At 45.1% G+C, this 27,620-nt stretch overlaps 1 long non-coding RNA gene across 1 annotated transcript; it reads left to right on the top strand.

Moving 5' to 3' along the window:
* Positions 1-694: 694 nt before the first annotated feature.
* Positions 695-26,367, top strand: LOC130302397 (uncharacterized). The gene is made up of 3 exons (XR_008852635.1): positions 695-812; positions 3,751-3,817; positions 25,938-26,367. It is a non-coding gene; the product is annotated as an uncharacterized LOC130302397 (long non-coding RNA).
* Positions 26,368-27,620: the final 1,253 nt, after the last annotated feature.

Raw genomic sequence — 27,620 nt, 5'->3', positions numbered from 1 at the left:
ATGCCTGCACAGCCAATGGCTGTCCGACAATCCGGGAGTTGTTGTTTTGCAACAGCTGGAGGCTCCGTTTTGGAAACAGTACCGTACCAGACCTTTTTCATTTTTATTGGGGGGTAACTGTGTAGGTGTATGTGTATATGTAGTGTTTTACTGTTTATTTTGTGTAGTGTAGTGTTTTTTAGGGTACATTCACACTGGCGGAGGTTAGCAATTGTCCCGCTGGGAGTTTGAGCTGCAGAGGAAAATTTACTGCATCTCATACTTGCAGTGAGAAACTCACTGTAAACCCCTGCCCATGGGAATGTACCCATTGGGGGGAGGGGGGTGCATTTGGTTGTTGTGCATTCTGGGGTTTGTAGTTATGCAACAGCTGGAGGCACACTGGTTGCAAAACACTGAGAGTTTGTTACTTAACTCAGTGTTTCGCAACCAGTGTGCCTCTAGCTGTTGCAAAACTACAAGTCCCAGCATGTACGGTCTATTAGTGCATGCTGGGAGTTGTAGTTTGCAACAGCTGGAGGCACACTGGTTGTGAAACACTGAGTTAGGTAACAAACTCTGTGTTTTGCAACCAGTGTGCCTTCAGCTGTTGCAAAACTACAACTCTCAGCATGCACTTACAGCTGAAGAGCATGCTGGGACTTGTAGTTATGCAACCCTTGTGTGCATGCTCAGAGTTGTTGCTTAGCAACAGCAGGAGGCCAGCCTTACCTCCTGCAGCTGCGCAGTGAAGATCTGCCTGCTGTTGCCGCCTTCGCTGCTAGGGCTCCGATCCCACCGCCGATGCCGGGGATCAGGTGCCCCAGCCTCAGGTGAGGGTTTCTGGCACCCGCTCTCGCCCTCCGGAACAGGGGCGGAGTGGGTGCCGTTAGGGACACCCCCACAGCAGGCATCCTGATTCGTCGGCCGCCTTACTCCTGCTGCTAAAGGATGATAGATGCCATCTCGGACGGCACCTATCATCCTTTTTTTCCGGGTCACCGGGACCCGATTGACCCGGAATTGCTTCAAATCGCTGACCCCCCAGGCGTTGTCACTGAATGCCTGCTGAATTATTTCAGCAGGCATCCCGGTCCGGTCCCCGCCTGGTGAGCGGTAGGGACCAGAAATACTCAGGTCCTTAAGGATCAGGGATGCAAGGCATATGCATACACCCTGCGCCCCCAAGTGGTTAAGAAAGAAAGCCAAAGATCTCCAATTCTGAATTTAGGCCATAAGGTGCCAGTGTCTGAAATTCATAAATATTGCGACTTTCAATCTGGGACATCTTTGCTATGTGGTTGCCACCAAGTTTCTAAGTTAGAAAAATGCCCTTCTCATCTGCCCCAGTGTGACAGCTGCTATTTCAGAGGTGACCAGAGAGGTGCCGGAAGTCCCATAAACAAGTTCAGCCCCCCCGGTCGAGGTCCTTCTGTTCGTGCTGCCAGCCGCAGCATAGAGGGAGACAGTAAGTGAAAGTAAAAGTCTCCTCAATGAAGTAAGGAACAGAAAGTTCTGCTTTGTGGGTCCTCAGGGGGAAGAATAAAGCTGTGGCTGCTGTTTTACTCAGCAATGTGGGTGTCTCTCACCCAGCACCAACCAGCAACAGTCTGTGGGTCTCTGTATTGTTGCACCATACTTAATAAAAATAAGACATCCCCTGGAAATAAGCCATAGTGTGTCTTCTTGAGGAGCAATAAATATAAGACTGTGTGTTTGGGGGGGGGGGGGATTGGGGATAGGGGGATATTCGTATGATTTAGCGCCACTTTTTTTTTGCTTTAGCTGCGCCACATTTGCTTAAAATGTGGCGCGCACTATTAGCACCTGTTAGGTATGCCCCCCCCCCCCAGTGGATAGGCAGGTAGGGCTCTCCGGTAGGTAGATGGGTCCTCAGATAGATATGTTCCCCAGTAAGTAAACAGCTAGGGCTCCCCATTAAGTAATTATACCCCCTTAGTAAATAGGTAAGCCCCCCGTGGTAGACAGAACCCTTCTTTAAGTAAGTAGTCAGAAAACGAGTGACGTCATCGCAAGCGCCAACACTGTGACCCTGACGTCCTGTGCAACTCTCTGATTCCTGTAGACGGCAACATACAGCTACGGTCTGTATAGATAGCCTGTCATAAATTTCAGCTGTATGTGCGAGTGATGTTCTGCAGTCCCATGACTTCCCCCCTAATGCCGCCCCTGGGGATCTGGGACAAGTGTCTTGGATCCCCAGTAGCAGCAGCGGTCAGTCCGCCCCTGCTTACAGATACCCTAATTTGCTATGTAATTGGATATTTTCCTATCCTTGGTGACAGAAAATTTAGATTTTATTAAGGACAAGAGATGAACATTATGCTAATCTTTCTTTACTGAAAATTGTAGCAGCAAACAGTTAAATTTATACATATCAAGAAAAAATTCAAACTGTAGCATAGAATGATACATAGGGTATAATGGTACAGTCCAGCATATATAATGCAGTAATCAGTGAAACTCCTCCTCTTTCTTTGATGATTTAACTTGATCAGTAGGAACTGAAGATCCAAATAACGAACAACTGTAACAATAACTTCTACTATAGATAAATCCACTTTATGATGAGGAAAAACTTTGCAACTGGAAATGCAGTTTAGATTAAACTGAAAAATAAAAGAATTACGTCAATGGGAAAGGGGTCGGGAAGAAAGGGAGGGATAATGTTCGACTCCTGTCCTTAATAAAATCTATATTTTCCGTCACCAAGGATAGGAAAATCTCCAATTTTATTACAGGACGGATACTTCACATTATGCTTGTTTAAAGTTTAAATAATAATAATAATAAATATATATATATATATACACACACACATTTAATTGCATAATAAACTAGGATGTATTGAATAATGACATGAGGATCTGATCTAAAATACAAAGTCTTAAACATGGATTCTGAAAACCACTTTCTGGCTTTTAGAATATCAGTTAAAGTGCCGCCAGCTTGTCTGACTTTTGTTTACATAGCTACTCTGGTGGAATGGGCGACATAAATTGATGTATCAATTCCAGCTAAGGACATGGTTTGTTTTATCCATCTAGCTATTGTAGGGGAAGACACAGGTAAGGCTGCATTCACACCTCGTTTTTGCAATACGGTTGCCATATCCGGTTTGGTTGAACCGTAGTGCAAACCGTATACATAGACATTTCATTGTAAACCGTATGCGAAACGTAGTATCAGGTTGTGTACGTTTTGCATCATTTACGGTTGTATACGGTTTTTAATGGTACACCAAACCGTAGTCTACTACGGTTTTGTGTCCCGGTCAAAAACCGCATCCAACCTGTATACGGTTATTTTAAAATGGAGTTCTATGGTAACCGTATGTAACCGTATGTGCATAGAGTTACATCGTGTTTGCACAATACGGTTTTTCATTTTTTTCTTTTTTTTGGGGGGGAAATTCAATAAAAACAAGAAGAACTTTATTTAAAATGTTGACAAACTTTAAAACCGCATATATTTTTTTCAAGAAAAACGTATTAAAACGTAAAACGTATGCAAGCGTATGTCCGTTTTTAAACCGTAAACAGTTTAAAAACGTGAGGAGGCATATAAGGTTGCATACGTTTGCATACGTTTCAGTCCGGTTCGGTGAAATACGTTTTTTTAACAGAAACTGGATACGGCAACAGTATTGCAAAAACGAGATGTGAATGCAGCCTAAGTATGGTTTACAATAGGAAATAATTGGCTGATAAAAATTAGGCTTTCTTAGTAAGACTGTTTTCTTTTCATAAGATCTTAAACATCGGACAACACAGAGGTTACATTGATGAGGAAATGCCGGATAAAAGACACTTTTCCGGTGAGTCTTTGTTCTTTTATGAATGGTAAAAGTAACTCCTTGAGGAGAAAATTGTCTATGAGAAAATTCTAGGGCTCTGACATCTGAAACCCTTTTAAAAGAAATTAAACATGACAACATGGTAAGTCTGTAGGATAATAGTTTTATAGGGAGAAGATCATTCTCACCCCAAGAATCTAATACATTTTAGAACTAAATTGACATGTGGACTGATATTTTGGTAAATGAGGTTTTTAGAATGTTATACCTTTTAATAATTTACAAATTAAAGAATGTTTTCCAATAGGTAGTGCATGAATGGGAGCATGGTAAAATGATATGGCTGAACAGTATGCATTGATAGTTCTATAAGATCATTGATTGCACCAATGAGACCAAATCTTCCAGGCGGATTCATAAGCTGTTTTGGTACCTGGGGCCCATGTGTCTGAAAGGATGTTTCACGCTGATTCTGAAAGTTCAAAATCAGATCTTGATGACCCGATATGAACCAAGCTACTAGACATAATTGGTCTCACAATATTAGTGGATGAGGATTCCCCGAAGGGTCTAGTAATATTGAAGGATGATGAGGGAGAATCCGAGGAAAATCTATAGCCATTTCCAATATCTGGGGAAACCAGGTCTGAGTTTGCTATAATGGTGTTATCAAACCTCCATCGATTTCTGATATCTTGTCAGAATGATAGTCCGGGGAATCAGAGTGAATGGTGAAAAGGTGTACAGTCTCTCTAATGGCCAGGTTTGGAGAAGGGCATTTGTGCTCTGAGATTCCGAATCTGTGCGCCAACTGAAGAATCGTTGTACTTGATAATTCAGACATGAAGCGAAGAGATCTAGATGAATGGGACCCCATAGATTCAATTGGAAGAAGATCAGAGGATCTAACCTCCAATCGATGTTATCGCTTAGGAATCGAGAGTTCCAATCCACTATGGAATTGGATAATCCTGGTAGATATTCTGCTTTCAAGATTATATCTCTGTCCAGACAGAAATGCAAGAATTCTTTGACGATGTTGGTCAAAGATTTTGATTTTGTGCCTCCTAATCGATTTATATATTGGACTGCGGATATATTGTCCATCTATAATAGTATACAACAATTAGTTTTGTCTTTGACAAAACTTTTCAGGGCAATAGAACCTGCCAATAGTTCTAAACAATTTATATGCAGAAGGGATTCTGTCTCTGACCATTTTCCTCCCGTGGAAAGAGGACCACATCGAGCTCCCCAACCGGATAGACTGGCATCCGATTCTATAATCAAATCCGGTAGAGAGATGAAAATGGTTTTCCCATTCCAAGATTGGATATGGTGAAGCCACCATAAAAACTCCTCTTTGGTGTCTGAAGTGAGACCAGTATGCCAGACCTTCACTAACATGTTTTATCTTCAAGCGTTGAAGAGCTCTGTAATGCAGGGGAGTGGGAAAGATAGCCTGAATGGAAGAGGAAAATAGGCCCACTAAACGGGCAATTGAGCGGAGGGAAACTAGTTGTTTGTTCAATAGTATACGTATTTCTCTGTGAATAGTCTTCAATCTTTTGGAGGGAAGGCTCAATATTGTTGTCTGGGTGTTGATAAGAAACCCAAGGAATTCTAATTCTTTTGAAGGTGTCAGAATAGATTTCTGGTGATTGATTAAAAATCCCAGATCAGATAATAATGAAATTGTCCATTGTGTGTGAAGTTTGCATAGCTCTAGAGAGTTGGCCATGATAAGAATATTGTCCAGATATATTATTAGACGAACGTCCCAAGTTCTCAGGTTTGCCGTTACGGGCTTCAATAGTTTGGTGAAACACCAAGGGGCGGATGAGAGACCGAATGAAAGACTGGTGAATTGTCATTTCTGACCCTTCCATACAAATTGGAGGTAGTATTGAGACATTGGATGCATGAGGTAGGCGTCTTTCAAATCTACTTTGGTTGAGTAGTCGTTTTCTAGTAATAGGTCTCTTAAAAGATGGATTCCCTCCATTTTTAAATGTTGATAACAAACAAAATCATTGAGGGATTTCAGATTTATTACTGGTCTGTGACCTCCATCTTTTTCTTCACTAAGAATAGGTTGCTCAGAAACCCTGGGGAATTGAGAGGAACCTGTATAATTGCGCCCTTGAACACGGTTCCCTGATCTCTTGTACAAGATTTTGATCTGACAAAGCAAACTTTATAGGGTTAGGAGGTTGAAATTGAAAGGGAGGGGATACAAATTCTGTCTGATAACCTAGAACCGTATTGAGGATCCATGAGTCTGATCATGAGTTATCATAGACCAATTTTGGAAAACATGTATTCTGCCACCCAGTGGAATGGGAGAAGAATATTGTAGAAAGGTTCTCACCTGTGTTGGGTCTTGCTCTGAAAGCTCCTCTGAAACCTCTAGCCTTCCAGGGCCATCCTTTTGTGGGGAAGAATGGAACTTGATTGAAGGTAGTTGTTGGATACTGGAATCTGTCTGTACGTGGAGGGTATGTGGGTGGAGCCCTAAAATTTTGATTGTCTCAAGATTGTTGACTGGGAAATTGGGCTCTTCTTTTCCCAGCCCTTGAAAAAACACACCCTCTAAAAACTCGTTTTAAGTTAGTTTGGACTTTATCCAAAGTAGAAAAAAAGGGCAACATATTTATTTATTTTATTAAAGATTCACCAAATAAATGGCCGTCTGTTGAAGTACTCTCTTTGGAATTGGTTAAATGAATAAGCTGTGGATCTAGTCTCATTAAGACGGATCTCTTCCGTTCAGTACAAAGGGAGGCATTAGCATTCCCAAAGAGGCATATGGCTCTCTGAGCCCAACCTCTCAATACAGTTAAATTCACAGGTTCTCCTGATAGGGATGCCTCCTCTGTGAGGTCTAATATCTTGGTTAGCGGACCAAAGAGGTCTAAAAATATATCCTGAATGGATCTAAATGATCTATCTACTAAATTTTTTGTGTTTTTACCCGATTTAGATATTTGACCAGAGTTGGGTCTAGATCAGGAGTAATAGAAAGTTTCTGTGGGAATGTAGGCTTAGGGCACTCAGATTTTAGTTTACTCCTGGCTGCCTTGTCTAAAGGCTTTTTTACCCATAAACTTACATACTTGGGGATGGGGTAACCATTCCCCTGATCTAGGGTGCTTTATGTTTTCCTGGATCAAAATAAGGGGTTCCCTCACTATCTAAGATAACAGAACCAGAATCATCCATTTCAAGGATGTCATCATTCTCCCCAACATCAGAGATGTCTTCATAGATTGATTGATCCTCTTATTCAGAGGAATGATCCTCATCCTCATTAGAAGAATGTTTAGGGGAATTAGGAGGGGACATCCGCAATCTTTCATGCAACACCCCACTATCATTAGCCTCCAGAGCGAACATCACTCCGGGTCTGATGAATCACGATCACGGGGCCGGAGTATCGTGATGTCACGGCTCCTCTTCATTGTGACATCACACTCCGCGCCCTTAATGCAAGTCTATATGAAGTGGAGTGGTGGGTGTCACGCCCCCTTCCATAGACTTGCATTGAGGGGGTGGAGCCGTGAGGTCACAATACTACGGCCCCGTGATCATGATTCATCAGACCTGGAGTGAAGTTTGCGCCGGAGGCTGATGATAGCGGAGCGCTGCATGAAAGATTGCAGGGGTCCACAGCGGCGGGACCCCAGCGATCAGGCATTTTATCCCCTATGCTTTGGATAGGGAATAAGATGTCTTAGGGCCGGAGTACCCAGGGCTTACATCAGAAATTTTGGGGTCCCTTACACAGCTCAAAGCCTGGGCCCCTGACCTCTTGTAGCTGCCCCCAGGGCACGACTGCCGTTTTCCCCATCATCCATTTAAAAAAATCTTTTAAACACAGGACAAGAAAAACAAGAGCCCGTGAGTCCAATGAGGAAGGAAGGAAAGAGGAAAGATCACCATACATATTACCATCATACTGTTACTGATCAAATCCTGTATACTACAGAGCTTAAAGGGGTACTCCCCTACCTTACTTCTTTTCCCCTATACACAGGATATATATCATAGTGTCCCGCAATCGCAATGCCTGTTTTATACTGGCCGTGGTTTTGGCAGCATAAAACAGGTTCCCTTTAACTGTAAGTAACTATATTAAAATATACTTAATTAAAAGACAATAAACAACTTAAATTGCAAAAAAAAAAAAAAAAGAGAAACAGTGCCTCCCCAACACAGTAGTAACAGCAAATCTTCACTCCCAAGACACCCCCCCTTATAACAGGTCTCCCCTCTCCAGCCCCCCCCCCCCCATTTATAACAGGTCTTCTCTCTCCAGCCCCCCCCCTTTAACAGGTCTCCCCTCTCCAGCCCTCCCCCTTTATAACAGGTCCCCCCTCTCCAGCCCCCCCCTTATAACAGGCCTCCCCTCTCCAGCCCCCTCCTTTATGGCAGGTCTTTCCTCTCCAGTCCCCCTTTTATAACAGGCCTCCCCTCTCCAGCCCCCCCCCCTTATAACAGGTCTCCCCTCTCCAGCCCCCTCCCCTTTATAACAGGTCTCCCCTCTCCAGCCCCCCCCCTTTATAACATGTCTCCCCTCTCCAGCCCCTCTGCCTGCTTATAACAGGTCTCCCCTCTGCAGTCCCCCCTTTATAACAGGTCTCCCCACTCCAGCCCCCCCTTTATAACAGGTCTCCCCTCTCCAGCCCCCTCCCCTTTATAACAGGTCTCCCCTCTCCAGCCCCCCCCCCCTTTATAACATGTCTCCCCTCTCCAGCCCCTCTGCCTGCTTATAACAGGTCTCCCCTCTGCAGTCCCCCCTTTATAACAGGTCTCCCCACTCCAGCCCCCCCCTTTATAACAGGTCTCCCCTCTCCAGCCCCCCCCTTTATAACAGGTCTCCCCTCTCCAGCCGGTCTCCCCTCTCCAACCCCCTCCCCCTTTATAGCAGGTCTCCCCTCTCCAGCCCCCTCCCCCCTTTATAACAGGTCTCCCCTCTCCAGCTCCCCCCTTATAACAGGTCTCCCCTCTCCAGCCCCCCTTATAACAGGTCTCCCCTCTCCAGCCCCCTCCCCCTTTATAACAGGTCTCCCCTCTTCAGCCCCCCCTTATAACATGTCTCCCCTCTCCAGCCCCCCCTTATAACAGGTCTCCCCTCTCCAGCCCCCCTCCTTTATAATAGGTCTCCCTTCTCCAGTCCCCCCCCTTATAAACAGGTCTCCCCTCTCCAGCCCCCCCCTTATAACAGGTCTCCCCTCTCCAGCCCCCTCCCCCTTTATAACAGGTCTACCCTGTCCAGCCCCCCCCCTTTACAACAGGTCCCCCCTCTCCACCCCCTCTATAACAGGTCTCCCCTCTCCCGCCCCCCCCCCTTATAACAGATCTCCCCTCTCCAGCCCCCTCCCCCTTATAACAGGTCACCCCTCTCCAGCCCCCCCCCCACTCACACAGCAGGACTCTCTGCCCCCCCCTCCTCAAATAGTAATAAGATCAGGTTCTCTTCTTACCCAGTGTAGCAGATCTTCCCCTGAGCAGCTTCTGTTCTTGTGTGCCGTCAGCAGGAGGAGCCAGAACTAGTGAGGAGAAGGCAGACAGTAGAGGCAGCAGTGAGTATTCTGTCTGTACAGTATATAGTACAGACCCTGTAGCCTCTGTACCTCCAGTCACTGTGTCAGCTGTCAGTCTCAGGACCTGTGTGTGATGCTGCGGTGCACACAGGTCCTGAGTTATCAGACTGACACACTGACTGATCTATATGTGTGTCGGGACTCCTAGCCTCCAGCCACTGCCACTGTTCCGACCCTGGTTGCTGCAGGAGGGTGCAGCGGGCCGGGCCCGCTTGGGAGCTGGGGCCCCTTACTGGAGTACTGGCTGTACCCCCCTGACAGCAGCCCTGGGAGTACCCCTTTAACTATCTGGGAAACAGAGGCTGTTTATAGACCTCAGGTATAGTGTTGAGCGGCATAGGCCATATTCAAATTCGCCATATTATGCGAATATATGGAGGTATATTCGTAATATTCGTAAAATTATTCGTAAAATTAGCATATGCGAAAATTAGCATATACAAGAATTAGCATAAGCGGAAATTCGCATATCTTTACACCACTCAAGCTGGAAGCAGAGAGGGGGGATCACTGTGATGTGTACTGAGGGGAAAAAAAAAAAAAAACAATATTCGTAATTACGAATATATAGTGCTATATTCGCGAATATTCGCGAATTCGCGAATATGCGATATTTGCAAATAAAATTTGCATTGCGAATATTCGCGAGCAACACTACTCAGGTATATAAACCAAAATATTGTGAACAAGAAATTAAGAATGGAGACCATCCAGACAGTGAACATTATGCCACTATATGGTCTCCTCATGCTAAGAGTGGATTACCTATCATCTCTGGATCAGAAGGACGCTGATTTTACAGCTGTACATGTATTCAGTAGAAGATTCTTCACCTGCGAGTCAGGGTCCTGCCGTGCGGCATATCAACTGCTCCCTTTGTATTAACCAAGATAATTTAATCTGTAGCAGGGTAATTCCTTATCTTGACCATTGGCTGATACTAGCAAGCTCAGAGGACAATATACTGAAAAATACAGATTTTATGCATCCTTCTTTATCATCTAGGATAGATAATAAAACTGGACAAATCAGACCTGAATACATCTACTAGAAAGACCTTTTAGGTTTTGTATACAATATAAATTCCTTTAAAGTGTACCTGTCATCATCAAAAACTTTTTATATAATACTGTTATATGTATATTTGTAATATACATTGGTTAAAAAATGTGTATATTTTTGTCCCTGCAGCTTTTGCCTGTGTATCTCTGTCAGGAGTCCAAATGCAAGAAGTGTGGGTGGACAATCCAGGAGCCTGCACACTGAGCCCTGCTTGTCCTGTCCTCACTACCTGTATTTGGACTCCTCATACAGACAATAGCTACAGGGACAGCATTTTTTCAGCCAAAAATATACACTTTTTTTTAACCAATGTATATTTTATCAAAAGTTTTTGTTGACAACAGGTACACTTTAAAAGCCTCACAATGCGGTTTATGGGACTCATGTCGTTTGTAGTGAACACTAGAGATGAGCAAATTTAAAAAAATTTTTAGATTCGGCCAATTCAAATTTTCCGAAAAAATTTGTTCAGTCCAAATTTATTTGTGGTGAATCTGTATTAAAAACAGCTATTTCTGGCCTACAGAGAGCCTCAATAGGAATACTTTGCCTTGCGTAGGGTGTATGCTGTGTTAGTGAAATAATACTGTTATTCAGTATGACATGCAGATTAGAGGCGTCACTATTAGAATCACTGCGGCACATTGACAGAGCCTGGAGGTGGCATCAGTATGAGGAGACCATATAGTGGCTGAATGATGCAGCGTGGAGGTGGTGGCAGAATGAAGAGACCATATAGGGCCTGAATGACACAGCGCGGAGGTGGTGGCAGCATAAGGAGACCATATAGTGGCTGAATGACACAGCGTTGAGGTGGTGGCAGCATGAGGAGACCATATAGTGGCTGAATGACACAGCCTGGAGTTGGCGGCAGCATGAGGAGACCATATAGTGCTTGAATGACACAGCTTAGAGGTGGCGGCAGAATGAGGAGACCATATAGTGGCTGAATGACACAGCATGGAGCTGGCGGCAGCATAAGGAGACCATATAGTGACTGAACGACACAGCGTGGAGGTGGCGGAAGCATGAGAAGACCATATAGTTGCAGAAGGAGATACCCTGGAGGTGGCAGCAGCATGAGGAGAACATATGGTGTCAGTATGAGACAGCCTAGAGCTAGTATCAGCATGAGGAGAACATATGGTGGCAGTATGAGACAGCCTGGAGGTGGCATCAGCATGAGGAGAACACATGGTGGCAGTATGAGACAGCCTGGAGATGGCAGCAGCATGAGGAGAACATATGGTGGCAGTATGAGACAGCTTGGATGTGGAATCAGCAGCATCAGGAGTCCTGAACTGGGAAATGGCAGTGTTTGTAGGTGGAAATAGGGAGAGGTTCCTGTGTGGGGCCACCCTTTTTAGAGCGAGTAACACATGCCAAGAAGGGAATTAATAATGCGAGTTACAATGAACCATACGTTGTTCCCTTCCACTTTTTAGAGGTCTTTGCATCACATCAATACTTGGTGGTGTAGGTGGCAAATGGTGCTTTTTACACACCGTTCCTTTTGTTTGATAAAAAATAATAATAATTTGGGCACATATATTTTATCCTAAGAAAAGTTAAGTTTTAGCTAATGCATATCCTCAATACTTACTTGTGTTCTGATGCGGAGGAATGTCTGTAACTGGGGAGCAGCACCTTAAATATGTTTTGCACTATCCATATTTGTGAAGTGTTGGTGTGGCACCATGGTCAATCTACTCTAATGCTTCTGGATGGAAATCCTGGCTGATCCATACCTGATTCATCTTCACAAAGGTCAGTCTCTCCACACTTTTTGTGGACAGATGAGTTCTCCTTGGGGTTACTATGGCCCCCGCCACACCAAACGCTTGCTCTGATGGCACACTATTGGCCGGGCAGGACAGCTTTTCCAGGGCAAACTCTGCTTGTTGTGGCCGCAAATCAAGTTTGGCTGCCCAGAAGTCCAGCAGATCTTCAAGGTGTGTTGGCATGGTCATGTCAAGGTATGCCACCACCTGCTGGTTCAGGTCCTTCTCCAGGTCTACCTGCTGCTGATGAGTTGCTTCACTCTGTGGGTGATGAAAGCTACTCCTCAGCAACTGTAGATGGAGCTGGTACTGCTGATGGAGCTGGTACTACTCCTGCCACCCCACCCCTCCCAGCAGCCATGGCAGGGGAAGCTCAGAAATAAAAAGACAAAAAACGAGAGACAGGGGGCGCTCCCTTTGTAACAGGTAAAAGTTCTGTAAGAACCCTCCACCACACCTAGGTGATATTACTCACCCGTTGGTGCAAATCTCTGTGGAGGATTGGTGGGTAGAGGTATTAGCAAGCTGCTGCACTTAGACCGGGACTGGACTCTTAGCAGGAAGAGCCAGTGTTTACGACACGAATATCTCAAAAAGAGGCAAAAGCAGTCTTATGAGGCGCTGCTTAGGAGATCACAAAACGGAGAGACTCAAGCCAGCACAGGACAAGTGATTTTTATTTGCAAAAAGGACAACGCGTTTGGCACATACAAAGTGCCTTACTCGGGTCCAAACGTACAACAGCACTCTTCCAATGCTGATGGGTGCAAGAGATGCTGGTAAGGATTCCTGTGTGTTGCGGCGCTGGCATGGTCAGACCACTCCAGGAACCCCTATTTCACTACCTCCTGGGAAGTTAGGCTGCCGAGAAGCAGGTGGTCTACCCCGGGCACATTTGACTCCAGACTTTCCACTTCTGCCACCATGCTGATTGCCAACCATGCTACCACGTTGTTGGCTTAGCTGCTGCCTCACTGGCAACCTGCAACCTTTTTCTCCTGATGATGATGAAGGCCCTTCTGCACCCGGCTCCCAAGTGCGATCGGCTTCATCATCATCAAGTTGTGTCTGCACATCACTGATGTCCTCCTCAGGTTCCTCAACAGTGTCTGTTTCAAGAGCCTGAACGCTCGCAACACCACCTACCACGTCACCCTCCTCATCACTACTTGCCCGCCTACGGAGGAAGTGGCGATGTCTCCTCCACTTCTTGGCTGGGCAGTAGCTGCTGAGCTGACTATCCTCTAGTAGATCGTCCTCTCTAAATAGTGGAGCTGAACCCACAGCATAAGATACTTCTGTGGGGGAGGGAACAACATAGGACAGAGGCAATGGGAGGACAGGGACTGCTCCCAGGCCATGCCAACTGAGGGTTGTGTCTGAGGAACCCACCGACCATTGACTGGGGTGTCAGATGTAACTTGTGATGAAGTGGATGACCGTGTTAACCAATAGATGACGGCAGATGGGTTGCTGGTCGAGACACGACCACTAGCTAATACTGGGAGCTCAGGCCTCTCGATGCGACTCCTGCTGCTACTTGCCCCTAGTCTGCTGCAACCTCCTGCCTGATGAATTTAGGCCTCTGCCACTCCTCTTTGCATGTCCTGGCACGTCTCTGCCTGAAGAACAATACGCTTAAAACAGTATTTGTCTACAACACCAGCAGGGGTGTACTTTTGGCTGGCCTTTCACAGTGTCTAGGCCCTTAAGACTTTAACAGCAACAAAATGGTACACCACTTAGATGTACGTATGTGGTATGCACTAATGAGGGGAGTACAATGCGTTCCAGTACGCTTAAAACAGTATTTGTCTACAACACCAGCAGGTGTGCACTTTTGGCTGGCCTTTCACAGTAACTAGGCCCTTGAGACTTTAACAGGAACAAAATGGTAAACCACTTAGATGTACGCACAGGTTACACTTAATAGAGGACAATACGCTTTTAGTGCTCTGCTCACCCTAACTGGCTGGCTATTATTAGCTTTCCATTGTTGTACACACCAGTGCTGCAGCACACAGTCGCTGTGTAGTACACCCAAAATTGCACTTTCTCTCTCAATCTCACTTTCTTCCCTATCAGTGCTTCTAGGCTGGAATTGGGCTTGAGGTAAATCACTGCTGTAATACACCCAAAATTGCACTCTCTCTCTAAATCTCACTCCCTTCCCTGTCAGTGCTTCTAGGCTGGATTTGGGCTTGAGGTGAATCATTGCTGTAATACACCCACAATTGCACTTTCTCTCTCAATCTCACTCCCTTCCCTGTCAGAACTTCTAGGCTGGATTTGGGCTTGAGGTGAATCGCTGCTGTAAAAAAGCTTTTCTGTGCAACACACTGCTCTCTGTCCCTCTCTCTCTGCCACAGAAAACTGATGTGAGTGGCCGCAAGATGACTGCCGATAAAATAGGGCTGTGACATCACAGGGGTGGTTGGCTGCTGATAGGCTGCATGCTACATGTGATTCAGGGTCATCCTGCCGACCCTTCCCGTCTTCCCAGGATTCCTTGCCCCATGTCCTCACATGTGGATCCACCATTTTAGATTCCCTGGAGCCTGAACCACACTAAATGGAGTCTAATAAAGCGATTCGCGTGATCGAATCACAGCGATATTCGCATTCATTGCAAACTGAATTCTTCCTGAAATTTGTAACAAATTGGATTTGCCAGATTTCGATTTGCTCATCCCTAGTGCACACTGTTCCATGGGCCCTATTGCATTTGAGGCCACTACAGTCAGAGATCCTGGCAAATTTAAACAGACATTCAAGGAGTGTAGACACCTACATAAGTCTAGCAGGTTTTTGGGAGCCCCCCCCCTAGTGTCTCTGGGGTCCCTTACCCTAGTTACCTCACTACGCCCGACAGGCGGATCCCGAGCCTCCGCTATCAGGGAGCTGGGTTACATGTCTGCGGCAGTACCTCCACCCAGCGGAGCATCTGGGGTAAGTGGTCATTTTAGATGCTGCCTGCGTCAATGGGACATAACTGGGCTCTCCTATGTTATCATAAACTAGGGCCCTAGGGGGTTGCCGCACTCTGGTGCTGTGTCTCAGTTCTCACTGTGGGAGAGGGTCTTGGGACAGCAAATGTGGAACTTTGGCTCCTACCCTCGAACTAGAGTCTCTAAGGGAAGTTCCAGGCCCACAACATGGACTTTCTGGGTTCAACCTTGGAGAACTTCGTGACTTTGCGAAACCACAGGAGTTAAAGGAGGCAATTGCTGTGTTTCCTCAGCAGGAGATGACCACCACTGATCCTCTGTACTGGGAGTTCCCGGGGTCTCCTCTGCCCCATTTACAGGACTCTCTGTTATGTTTTCCCCCAGTTACTCACTACTCTTCTTCTTCATCAGCATATGCAACTGGAAGCAGATGATTTCTATGCCAAGCCTTTATTCAGCCCACCGGGCCCTTGATGTTGTACACTGGCAGTCCTTCCAGTTTAGACACAACTTCAAACAGGATATCTTTCCATCTGTCAGCCCGTTTGTGTTTTCCAGGCACTCCTAAATTCCGGAAAAGAACTTTATCTTCTGCTCGAATCTCCCGATGTCTCAACTTAGAATCATACCTTCTTTTGTTCTGTTCTTCCCTTTTTGCTGCAGCTTGGGTGGCTAACTCATAGGCCTGATGAATGTTTTGTTTGAGGTACCTCACATATTGAAAATGTGAGGTTGAATCGGTTCCATCAGGAGAAACTCCCTACCAGACATCTATCGGTAACCGGGCTTCTCTTCTGAACATTAGGAAATAGGGTGAGAACCCTGTAGATTCATGCCTTGTACAGTTGCATGCGTGGACCATGGCTTCCACATGCTTACTCCAAGATTGCTTCTCAACTTGCTTGAGAGTCTCTAGCATGTCTAGGAGGGTCCTATTGAATCATTCTGGCTGTGCTTCACCCTCCGGATGATAAGATGGGGTTCTGGACTTATGCAAGTGTAACATGTCCAACAGTTCCTTGATTGACTTGCTCTCAAAGTCTCTACCTTGATCAGAGTGTATCCGATTGGGTAGTCCATAGTGCATAAAATACTTCTGCCAAAGGACTTTGGCTACAGTCACAGCATTTTGATCTTTCCTGGGGAAAGCTTGAGCATATCTTGTAAAGTGATTTGTTACCACCAGCACATTCCCAATCCCCGCTGTATCATTCTCCATACAGAGATAGTCCATTCACACAAGATCCAGGGGTCCCATACTTTTCAGATGACCCATAGGGGCAGCTCTCACAGGCAGGGTCTTCCTCTGGATACACCTTCTGCAGGTCTTTACATGTTGCTTGACATGTTCCCTCATGCGAGGCCAATAGAACCGATTTTTTACCAGGCCATAGGTCTTGTTCACCCCGAGATGCCCATGTTGATCGTGGAGGGCTCTCAGGACCATGCCCGGTATCTTTGTGGTAGTACCAATTGTTTTCTGCCAGGGTGATCATGAGACTTCACAACCCTATAGAGGACTCTAGGACTCCATCTTCCTGGCTTAGTCGGTTCTGTTCTCTTCGGTATAACGCTCTCAGACTCACAGGGAGAGAAGTCAGCAATTTAGGATTCTTAGTCTTCATTGCCCTGAGAACTGTCCCAATATACTAGTCCTGTGCTTGAGCCTTCCTCTTGTCTTCTGTGGTTATGCTGGACCACTGTTGAAGCATGACTGGAGCATGGAACACCTCCGGCACTGCTTTTGGGGAGTGACTAATAGAGTCTATCCCTCTTAGCTCAGCAAATTCCTCTTGACTCTCAGCCACTACATATGTTTGACAAAAGGCTCCCACCCCTGGCCAAGGATCTCTTCCCATTCCTCTTCTTCTTGGTGAGGAGAGAGTCCAGGTCTGTGTGACAGGGCATCCGCACTAACATTCTTGGGTCCGGGCTTGTATTTCAGGCGGAAACTGTAGTTTGACAAGGCAGCCAAACATCTATGTCCTTTGGCATCCAGCTTGGCTGTAGTCTGAATGTAGGTGAGTGGATTGTTATCAGTCCTTACTTCAAATGTTGCTCCATACAAATAGTCATGCAGCTTATCCACGATGGCCCACTTGTGTGCCAGAAATTCCAATTTATAGACTGGTTAGTTCTTCTCAGCACCCATAAGACTTCTACTTATGTAAGCCACTGGTCTTGATCCTTTTCGATAAGTTTGGTGCAATAAACCCTCTAGGCCTTCCATGCTGGCATCCACATGGAGGATATTTGGTTTCTCAGGGGCTGTAAATGCCAAGACAGGAGCTTTTGTAAGTCTCTTCTTCAATGTCAGAAAAGCTTCTTCACATCCTGAAGTCCATTTCTCCAAAGGGAACTTTAAGACATGGTGCCTTAGCACCTTCCACATCAGAGGTAATCTTCAGCAATCTTCGAGTAGTTTTTCACGAACCTTCGGTAGTAACCACAGAATCCAAGGAAGGACCGCAATTTGCTGATGTTATTGGGTCTTCGCCAATTCAACACTGCTTCAATCTTAAGTTGGGTCTGTGGCTACTCCTTTAGCAGAGACTATGGGGGGTTATTTATCATTGTGTTCTATTGCTTTTTTTGGTCTTCATTTGCAATTTTTTTTAATTTTTGCGCTAATTGCATTACATTTTTTCTTCTGTTTTTTTTTTAAGTTCTAAAATCCGTCATTTTGACCTTAGGAGTTGCTAGCCCATTTTTTGAAGTGACGGATGCAGTGGTCACAAATTTATAATCTGCGTGTTTTTTATTTTTGCGTAAATTTTGCCGCAAATGGAGCAAAAAATTAAAAAAAATACCTGCAAATCTAGACCACCTCCTGACCAGGTCTAAAAAAAGATTACTACTCCTGTTTGTTTGCCAAAAATAAAAAATCATCAGCCAGAGTGAAACAGAGGGAGAAAGGAAGGGATCGAGAGAGAGAGAATAAGGTAGAGAATAAGAATGTTTAACCCCTTAAGGACATAGCGTTTTTACCTTTTTGCATTTTCATTTTTTCCTCATCACCTTCTAAAAATCATAACGCTTTCAATTTTGCACATAAAATTCCATATGATGGCTTATATTTTGCGCCACTAATTCTATTTTGCAGTGACATTAGTCATTTTACCCAAAAATCCACGGCGAAACGGAAAAAAATTAATTGTGCGACAAAATTGAAGAAAATATGTCATTTTGTAAATTTTGGGGGCTTCCGTTTCTACGCAGTGCAATTTTCGGTAAAAATAACACCTTATCTTTATTCTGTAGGTCCATACGGTTAAAATGATACCCTACTTATTTAGGATGGATATTGTCGTACTTCGGAAAATAATCATAACTACATGCAGGAAAATTTCTACGTTTAAAATTGTCATCTTCTCACCCCAATAACTTTCTTTTTCCATGTACGGGCAGGTATGAGGGCTCATTTTTTGCGCTGTGTTCTGAAATTTTTATCGGTACCATTTTTGCATTTTGCTGACTTTTTGATCGCTTTTTATTCATTTTGTTATGATATAAAAAGTGACCAAAAATACGCTATTTTGGACTTTGGAATTTTTTTGCGCGCATGCCATTGACCGTGTGGTTTAATTAATGATATATTTTTATAGTTCGGACATTTACGGACGCAGCGATACCACATATCTTTATTTACACCGTTTTTTTCATGGGTAAAGGGGGGTGATTCAAACTTTTATTAGGGAAGAGGTTAAATGACCTTTGTTAACTTTTTTTTTCACTTGTTTTTTGCAGTGTATAGCTCCCATAGGGGCTAGAACACTGCACACACTGATCTCTTATACTGATCCCTGCAAAGCCATGGCTTTGCATGGATCAGCGAGATAGGGGCTCGATTGCTCAAGCCTGTAGCTCAGGCTTGGAGTAATCAAACCCAGATCGGATGCGACAGAGCAAGGTAAGGGGAACTCCGCTCGCGTCCTAGCTGATCGGGACATCACAATTTTATCACGATAGTCCCGATCAGCCCGACTGAGCTGCCGGGAAGCGTTTCCTTTCATTTTCTGCGTGGCGATCAACTTTGATCACCGTATCTGAAGGGTTAATAACAGCCGGGACCGACCCGGTGTGATGCAGGGTCACGGCGTGACCCCGTTTTAAACACCGAGCGCAGGGCGTACAGGTACGTCCTGCGTCCTTAAGAGGTTAAAGACATAAAAAGTAAAACATTTTAAAAACTAAAACAAGCAAAGGAAAAATAAAGCATTTGTCCATATGAAACAATCAGATATATTTTTTAAGGTACAAAAAAGAAATGGTAAAGATGTAAGAAACAATAAGATTGTTAGCAAAGTCACAATTTCATGTACCCAAGTTTTAAAAAATATTCGACAAAGTGATCATAACATTATAAAAAAGGTGAAAGGAAAAAAAAATACCTGTTCAACTAAAACATCTGTCTCTCGAACAATAACTATTTTGTTCCTGCGGCAAGGTAAACTACTACTCATGTGAGGGAGACTCTCTTTGCAGATCTTCTGTTAGACATTAATTTGCCTTAAAATGAAAACCAAAACCAATAAAGCCAAACGCACAAACAAGCTCCTCAGAAGCAGGGTAGACATGATCTGAAAGCGGCTGTAGAAAATGATCTTGGTGCAGATCTGCGCTAAATTTATCATGGCCACTTCGACAATATGATAAATTTGGAGCAGCACCACCAAACGAAAACGCATCTAGACCAGTGGTTCTCAACCTTTTTAACCACTGTACCCCCAAAGTGAATGTATGTCCGCGGGTACCCCTCGCACGTAAATTTACACGGAACTTACGCGCGAGGGGTACCCACGGACAAAATAAGTAATAAAAGTAATTCATTTCATAATGGCGTGTGCTTACCTTTCTAATGCGATACTTAATCCCCTTGTGCCATTATTCCCCCCTCCATCTTAATCCCCTTGTGCCATTATTCCCCCCTCCCTCTGATCCCCTTTTGCCATTATCCCCCCTCCATCTTAATCCCCTTGTGTCATTATTCCCCCCTCCGATCCCCCTGGGCCAATATATGAGATACATACAATAACACCCTCCCATACTGCGGTGTTACACGTTTAACATGCTTACCAGGCCTGTGTCTATCCCGTTCGCAGGTCCCTGACTGCGGTACAATATAGTGACCTGCCATGCAGTGGCGTCTCCAGCATTCATATTTAGGGGGGGCACATGGGGGGCCAGTGACAAAAGTGGGGGGCAATTTTAAAACGTGTGTGTGTATATATATATATATATATATATATATATATACACACACATATATACACACACACACACACACACACACACACACACACACCATGCAGAACATGTTTAATTTACCTTACCTTACCACAATACAGACCCCTGAATCATCACCACTTACCATAAAACAGACCCCATAATCAGACCCCACTATAATACAGACCCCAGAATCAGATCCCTGCATAATAGACCTCATCCCCCTGCATAATACAGACCTCAGTCGTGTTGCGCAATAATATACATACAGTTACATTAACTGATTCACAATTCACATCTTTTATGGTCGGCGTCATCCTCTTTCCTTCTGTTCTCCATCTGGCTCAGACCGCCATGACGACTTCTTCCAGCCAAAACCCCACACTGCAGCATCTGCAAGACCAACATTTTAGTTTCTGCATTTTTTCCAGTGCCCTCCCCAGAAGTGCAGAGGTCAGTGTAGTTTATCCCATTCCAAACAGTGTTACAGAGCAAGCAACGTTTCAGCGACCTGTCTTCACCTTTGCCAAGCACTAGAAGCGACGAATCGTAGCCTGCTCCGTAACTCTGTTTAGAATGGAATAAACTCCACTGAACTGCACTTTATACTTTGGTGTGCTGAGATTGTCCTTGGATATAGGTGGCTTGCTAGGTTGGTAGGCAGCCAATTAGGTAGGTCGGTAGCTATGTAGATATGGAGGTTCATAGGTAGGTAGCAAGGTAGCTAAGTAGGTAGCCAGGTAGGTAAGTGGGTAGCTATGTATGTAGGTAGGTAGCTGGGTAGCTAACTAGCTAGGTAATTAGGTTGCTATGTAGGTAAGTAGCTATGTTGGTAAGTAACCAGGAGGCTAAGTAGGTGGGTAGGTAGCCAGTAATAAGGTTGGAAGCCAGGTAGGGAAGTAGCCAGGCAGGTAATTAGGTAGGTTTCAAGGTAGGGAAATAGCCAGGCAGGTAACTAGGTAGGTTGCCAGGTAGGGAAGTAGCCAAGCAGGTAATTGGGTAGGTAGCCAGGTAGCGAAGTAGCCAGTGCTCCTTCACATCATCACCCCCCTCTCACCTACACCCCCCTCACCTCCTCCACATCATCACCGCCCTCTCCTCCTCCACATCATCACCCCCCTCTCCTCCTCCACACCATCACCCCCCTCTCCTCCTCCACATCATCACCCCCCTCTCACATGCACACAACCCCCCTCACCTCCTCCACATCATCGCCCCCCTCTCCTCCTCCACATCATCAAACCCCTCTCCTCCTCCACATCATCACCCCCCTCTCCTCCTCCACATCATCACCCCCCTCTCCTCCTCCACATCATCACCCCCCTCTCCTCCTTCAAATCATCACCCCCTCTCCTCCTCCACATCATCACCCCCCTCTCACCTGCACACAACCCCCCTCACCTCATCCACATCATTGCCCCCCTCTCACCTGCACCCCCCCTCACCTCCTCCACATCATCACCCCCCCTCACCCCTCCACATCATCAGCCCCCCTCACCTCCTCCATATCATTGCCCCCCTCTCCTCCTCCACATCATCACACCCCTCTCCTCCTCCACATCATCACCCCCTCTCACCTGCACACACCCCCTCACCTCCTCCACATCATCACCCCCTCACCTCCTCCACATCATTGCCCCCCCCATCTCCTCCACATCATTGCCCCCCCCATCTCCTCCACATCATTGCCCCCCCTCCCCCCTCCAGCTGATGCCAGGATGATTAAAAAATTAAAAATACACTTTTACTCACCTATATGCAGGCTCTCCTCAGCAGCACAGGGGGCTGCGTTCTTCTCCAGCTATAGTGCAGGCGCTGATGAGTGACGTCATTGGCGCCTGCACTGCATGGGGGCAGAGTTCACAGGTCTCCTCTCAGTGAAGCGGCAGGTCCTGCGGCTCACACTGAGAGGAGGCTTAGCTGTGTGTGCGTGTGTGCACACAGCTGAAAGCGGCGCTCGCTCGCCTGGGGATCCGAGACAAGTGTCCTGGATCCCCATTAGCGGAGTGAGCACCTCTCCGCCCGGAGCCCCTCGTGCCATGAGTGGTTGCTGACCCCTGACTTAGTTTATTTTAAATTGGGGGGGGCACAAGGGGGGCACAGCCTGATCTAGGGGGGGGGCATGGCCCCCTCTGGCCCCCCTGGCGATGCCACTGCTGCCATGGTGACTGTGGCGCCCAATCCCCGCTCTGCGCTGACAAATTCTGGCCAATGCATGGCCGGTATTTGTCAGCCAATTGCCGTACCCCTGCATAATCCTTGGTTGGGAACCCCTGATCTAGACAAACAACAAAAATGATCTAGCCAAGACCATTATTGATAAATAACCACCTATGTGCCCTATGTAAGTGACAGAATTCTGGGCAAATCGGCACATGTCCACTGATAGCTTCAGGCCCTCTGCTTGACATCGATCCAACACCTTCAACAATATCTATTCATGCTCCTCTGGTGTGTTCCCAAACACAATTAGGTCATCCAGATACACTAGACACTATTTGGGATTCATATACCCCACAGTTTTCTCCATCAGCCTCTGAAAGGTAGCAGGAGCTCCTGTGACTCCTTGTGGCATTCTGGTGAACTGGAAGAATCCCAAGGGGCAGATGAAAGCTGTCTTCTCCTGATCCTCCTTCTTCATGGGTACCTGATAATACTTAGATCTCAGGTCAAGCACACTGAACCACTGGCTGATAGATAGGGTGTTCAGCAGATCATCTATCCGGGGCAAGATGTACTAATCAGGCACAGTCCTCTTGTTCAGAGTATGACAGTCCACGCATTGTCGAACTGCACCATTCTTTTTCCTCACTACTACAATGGGTGAAGCATAGGGACTTCTGGACTGTGTGATAATGCCTGCTCCTTCCATCTGTTGGAGTATGTCCCGGACATCTTCCACATCTCAAGGGGGTATTCTTCTTGACCGTTCTCTAAAAGGAGTAGGATCAGAAAGTCTTAGAACATGGGTGGCACTATTAGAACACCCCATGTCCATTTATGCACTGGAGAAAACTCCAATCTCGAGTAGGTAGTTTAGAACGAAGGCTGTCTTTCCACTGTTGTGGTAGAGGAGAATCTTCCAAATGAAGATCTTCCAGTGCTTTCACACGATCCTTCTGTTCTGCACTCACAGACATGATGGACGAAACATGATCTAATAGGTGTATCACACCGATCTTCTGATGACGATCAATCCGGACTTCCGTGGGGGTTAAATTCTGTACCATCACAGGAAAGCTCAGACACCAATTTTTGCGCCATTCTTTCCCAGAAAACACCTTTAGTTTTCGGTAACTATGGGTGGAGTTTGCTGTCACTATTGCCTCTGAGAGCTTTTGTAGTATGTCAGATACATCACTACTTCCTGTAGACGTGCTATTCAATACAGGGTTGTCTTGTTTAGGTAATGCTGGAGATGGGGAAGACTCTGTTTCAGGAATAATCATCCCCTGTTCTCTATAAGGCGGGCAGCTTGTTTATGAATGGCTCCAGCCTTTACCGGAGATGGGAGTCAGGGGCTGAGAATAATTTTCTGCTGTATGAATGTGTGTTTACGTATGCAGGTGTATGGTTCTAGACAGCACACATGGCAGGTATTACTGTTTTGCTCTGTACGAAAATGTTCTGTAGCATGTCATGACTTTTCACATTCATACAAAAGTACATGAAGGCCCTATACCCCTATCCCTACGGACTCCTTAATGGCCCTAAGCTTGGGACCTTTAGTGTCTAGATATTGAGTTATAGAATATTTGAAATTAATTATATTAACTAATAAATATTTGCAAGCTCTAAAACCCATGTAATGCTTATTAGATTGCCAATAATGCTGAAAGCATGGGTCATGCAACCGGTCAGCTTTTTTTCTTCAGAACTTGTTTGCATGTATACTTTTAAGAAATGCATGTTTTACTTTACATCTTATTCTTTAAACGTATTGCTTCCAAAGGTTGAGATACCACACACCCTGAACACATGACACAATACCAAAAATGACAAAGTCTGTTCAGATGTCTCAATTAGTCCTTCCTAACTGACCGCATGGAGTAGAGACCTAAAAAAGGGTGGCTGTCCTTATCTCAGACTACTCTTTAAAAAAAAAATTCAGCAATATTATATTTCTTTTCTGTGAAAGCTTTTATGTATAGATTAAAGGATAGGGGATAAGATGCCTGATCACGGGAGTCCCGCCGCTGGGGACCCCCGGGATCATGCACTCGGCACCCGTTTGTAATCAGTCCCAGGAGCGTGTTCGCCGACTACAGGGCGGGCGGCGTGTGATGTCACGCCTGCGCCGGCGTGTGACATCACGCTCCGCCCCTCAATGCGAGCCTACGGGAGGGGGTGTGATAGCTATCACGCCCCCTCCGGTAGGCTTGCATTGAGGAGCGGAGTGTGACGTCACACGCCGCCCGCCCTGCAGTCGCCGGTAATCAGTCCTGGAGCGAACTTGCTCCGGGGACTGATTACAAACGGGGTGCCGCATGCATGATCCCGGGGGTCCCCAGGGGCTTTAAGGGGTTCTCCCGTGCTTAGACATCTTATCCCCTATCCAAAGGATAGGGGATAAGATGCCTGATTGCGGGAGTCCCGCCACTGGGGACCCCCGGGATCTTGCACGCGGCACCCCGTTTGTAATCAGTCCCCAGAGCGTGTTCGCTCCGGGTCTGATTACGGGCGACTACAGGGCCGCCGGCTGAAAAATAGTTAAAAAATAGTTACATGTCCCTGAGGGCTTTATCTCGGTCCATGTACAGATTCCTGCTTATAGCAGCCAGATTGGTGACCCCCCAATAGTGGAAATGTACTACCCTTCTGTAACAAATTGACTTACAGAAGTACACTGTATTCATCATATAGAGGAGCTCTTGGTGGCCCAAACACCCTGAGAAGCAGGCAATTCTATGGTTCCTATCTACAGTTGACTATTGGACTTTATTTCTTCCTTCTTCTCCCCACCGGTAGGTCCTCTGTGTTTTTCTCTTCACCTGAGGCAATTGATTTTGGACGATCTTCCTCAACTATCTGTCTCTTTGCAATTCTACCTCCCATTTGTCCCTCAATATTAAATGCTTGTCTTGTATTTGTGTGCTTACACCCTCCCGTCCAGATCTCTTTTTTTTTATTGACAGCTACCTATCCTTGTCTAATATGCCACATGGGGATTGCCTAGTCTATTAGTCATCACACCTATAACTTTTAGGTCCCCTTTAGTGCTGCGGTGGATTTTGTTTTAATTCCTGGTTTCCCTTTTTACTAAGATTGTACTCAATGATCTTAATCCTGCTTCCCCTGTGTAGGGCTTTTATTTCTTTGTTTATTATTCTGTTAAAAAAAATTAAAATCTTGAATATAAAAAATTGTTCCTTAGTTTTTCTTTGTTTAACCTTTATTCCCTGTAAATAACTGCAGTCGTCCCAATAAGGCCATGTTAACATTTGAATTGCATAAGGTGATTTAATAGCAAGAATAGCACAAGGACAGCCACCATCTAATACTATATTTCCTCCCGCAGCACCCTCTGCAGGGTAAATGCCAGACTGGCAGTGGCTTTCTCCGGCAAAATCATCTGATCACCGGGGGTTCCCGAGAGTTGCATTTTACATGCAATTGTCTCTGAAGAATATGAAAGGGAAAAACCTTGTGGTAGAGGAGGATCAATGACAAACTTCTCAAAGTGTCAGTCTTTAAAAAGGCCTTAGTTTGATGCACATCTGAGTTTCTGGCTATATGTGAGATTCATAGGAAATGCCATAATTGTCTGATAAATGTGGGCCCAGAGGGTATAAGGGCTCCTTGGCCTTGTCCAGCCTATTTGTGGAAGCCAAAGATAGTTGGGAAATCAAAAATAGCTTGTTTTACACATTTACGCAACTCCCATAATGGTTAATAAGAGTTGTGAAACAGTGAAGTACCGCAAGCTATGTTTTTGTAGTCAATTATTTTATTTGTACACATCTCCCATCTTTCGTTATCTTTTCTTTCCTCACTGTTTTACTTCTTGTCAGATAAGGCCCTGATAGGGATTTCTAAGACCATTTTATGCACTTTTGGGACATATCCTATGCACCGTTTGTGTCACTTACAGGGATTACAGATTTGTGGGTTATAAAAAAAAAAGCTATTTTTTTTTCTGACATGGATAGCTTGTATTATTGCACATTTCTTACTATGTACTCTTTTTAAACACTGTTTTTAATTTAAAAAATAAATAATCAGTACGAAAACAAAAGCTGGACCACCGCTGTGCCTGTATTATAGAAATTAAATACATCATACAATCCGCTATCCTATTTATAAAGGTGATGCCCTCAGACAATGGCTGGCAAAGAAGGTTAACTGGAGGTACACTGGATTTACAACATGGTCTATAAAAAGGCACATTTTAGGATCTGTCACTAAGAGCAGATATTTTAAAACTCCCATATTCCCATCATTCATGAGAAAAAGGGAAATGGATTTTTACAGGAGGGTGAGAAAAGACGGAGGAAACAATAGTATTAAGTCACAACAACTGATGTCCGCAATAAAGTTCCCTTGTGACCAGACTGTTGTACCTTTTACAGGAAAGGCAGGAAACAAACACAAAAATATCAAAGTCAAATCGCAATGTCATGGGAAATAGGGAGGTGGAGAGCAATCTGACCAGGCTGTAGTTCCCGTCATCATGTGCAGTTTATTGGTAGTGCCCAAGTGGCAGCAGCAAATTGTAACGGATGTTAGCGATATCCGATCACTTATATTACTTTTAGATATCATGATAAGATAATATGCTCTATTAGTTATAGCTATGAACAGCCCCTCCAGCTCAGCTTAATTGGTTAGTGTTATTTAAAGGGTTATTACAGGAAAAAACATATATATATATATATATATATATATATATATATATATATATATATATATCAACTGGATCCAGAAAGTTAAACAAATTTGTAAAATGCTTCAATTAAAAAATCTTAATCCTTTCAATAATTATCAGCTGCTGAAGTTGAGTTGTTGTTTTCTATCTGGCAACAGTGCTCTCTGCTGACATCTCTGCTTGTCTATGGAATTGCACAGAGTAGAAGAGGTTTGCTATGGGGATTTGCTTCTAAACTGGGCGGTTCCGGAGACATGTGCCATAAGAGAGCACTTAGACAGAAAAGAACAACTCAACTTCCGCAGCTCATAAGTACTGAAAGGATAAAGATTTTTT

The sequence above is a fragment of the Hyla sarda genome, chromosome 1 (genome assembly GCF_029499605.1).
Source record: "Hyla sarda isolate aHylSar1 chromosome 1, aHylSar1.hap1, whole genome shotgun sequence".
NCBI lineage: Eukaryota > Metazoa > Chordata > Amphibia > Anura > Hylidae > Hyla > Hyla sarda.
Note: the sequence above shows the minus strand (reverse complement) of the source record. Positions and strands in the feature narration are given on the sequence as shown.